Consider the following 2,039-nt stretch of genomic DNA (forward strand, 5'->3'; position numbering starts at 1 on the left):
TGTGTGTGTGCGTGTGTATATATGTATATATAAACAAATGTGTACATATGCCCACACACACACATTTATTATATATATAAAGTTTTTGTACAAATAAGGTATATTATATATACTTCCATATAGCTTGATAAAATTAGAATATATATTACAGGGAACACTTTACCATGTCAGCATATCTTCTTATAATGATTGATATCACCACCTCAAAAGTTATAAAATTTCACAATTAAAATGTTTTAAAAATATAACTTCATTTTACAGAAAGAAAACTAAAGCTCAAAAATACTTAACCTCAATAATTATTATTATTGAGTTTAGTGTTAAGATATGTATATTTCTTCTCTCAGTTCAAAAGTATGTAAGAAATGTGTCACTCTTAGCTACATTAAAAGAAATAAATGTAAGGTCATCTTTTTATACTTGTCATCAGATACATGAAACGTGCATGTCCTGATCTAGACTACACAAAGAGATGTGAAGAATTTGGAAGGGATTTAGAGACGAGTCCAAAGGCAATCAGAAAAATAAAATAAGTTGTGGGTAAAAGCATTAAAGCAGAGAATATTCAGCTCATTAAAAAGGAAGCCAAAAGCAGGACTTTGTTCACAGTGGGCACTTAATGCCTTGGAACTGCATTCAAGTATGGGAAAAGCTCACTGAGCAAAGGTGGGAAACATTTCCTCCATCACTGAACCAGGAAAGTCTCAAACAAGGGCCATATTCCTCCCACTAACCCTTGCAAAACGATCTTTAATACTGTTCTCCCCACAACTCAGAGGCTAAATATTCACTTCATTTACTTTTTTGCTAAAGAACTGAGAATAGGCAACATAAAACTATTTAAGATATACAACAAATGCTACAAATACATCTCATTTCTATATTAGGGTCAATTAAAGTTCAAAGGGGAGGAACAGACAAAAACAGAGGACAAGGGTCAGACCAAAAAAAGAAGACAACGGAGAGGTAGGGATAGAAGTCATACCCGAGCATTAGTTATAGTTTTCCTCCTTAATATGCTGCTAAACTGCCTACTTTTCATAGCTCTTTAACTGTTCCAATTCATTGGCTCTCTTCTGATCAGAATATCATAATTGCCAATGTGGGAGAAATAATTTTTGGAGCAGTACTGGCAGCTAGTGAGCACTCAGCATGAGGAGGGAAGGAGTGGCCAGGGAGGGGAGGCAGATGACATGAAGCCCATTAAGATGGTAGTGAATGGATACTCTTCCATATCTTGGCTAGGAACCACAGGTTCCCTGATTCAGTCTTAGAGGATGGTGACCTGATACCATCTCCAATAAAGACAGAATAAAAAGACTCAAGCTCCAATTGCAACGTAAGAGATTTAATTAGTGGTTAAAAGAAAATTCCCAACACTAGGCTTGGAATGAATTTCTAAGAGGTTTTACAGGCATGTTAATATCAGCAAGAATTGGCTGTGTTAAGTGGATATTTAAAAACTGCTTTAGAATTTAGTTTCTTTGAAAATTGATTTAAAGGATTAACATACCTTTCTGCTGTTTGATTTACTTTATTTTTAGTACATCAATGTTTTTATAACAGTATAACAGTAAAACAAATTTCCAAGTACATTTTAGTGCATCTCTCTCAACCTTTCCTCTGCTGATTCTTGTAAGGCCCCAGACTCCTCTCTATAGTTTCAATCCAGCTTTGACTTTCATACTCTACTCAGCTCCCATTCTGCCTCTAGCTGGCTACTGATTAAGACAGAGGTTCCACAGTTTTTTCATAAATGATTCTCTCTTATTTTTGTGATATGAATTAAAACAAAGTCAGTGTGACTCCACCTCAAATATTAAATTCTAACTTTGGTTCAAAGTAGATGATCAAATATAACCATGTCTAAACACCCTTCACCTCACTGCAGATGCAGTTTAATCTTTTATTCAAACCACATAAATGATTGAATCTTTTATACAAGTTATCCCATCAGGAAGATTGTGATCTAGACCAGAGTCAGAATAGAATATGATCTAAAGAGAAGGTAAAAATTGAGCCTGGGTTAAGTATGACCT

Source organism: Galeopterus variegatus, unplaced genomic scaffold (genome assembly GCF_000696425.1).
Source record: "Galeopterus variegatus unplaced genomic scaffold, G_variegatus-3.0.2 Scaffold11, whole genome shotgun sequence".
In the NCBI taxonomy this organism is placed as follows: Eukaryota; Metazoa; Chordata; class Mammalia; order Dermoptera; family Cynocephalidae; genus Galeopterus; species Galeopterus variegatus.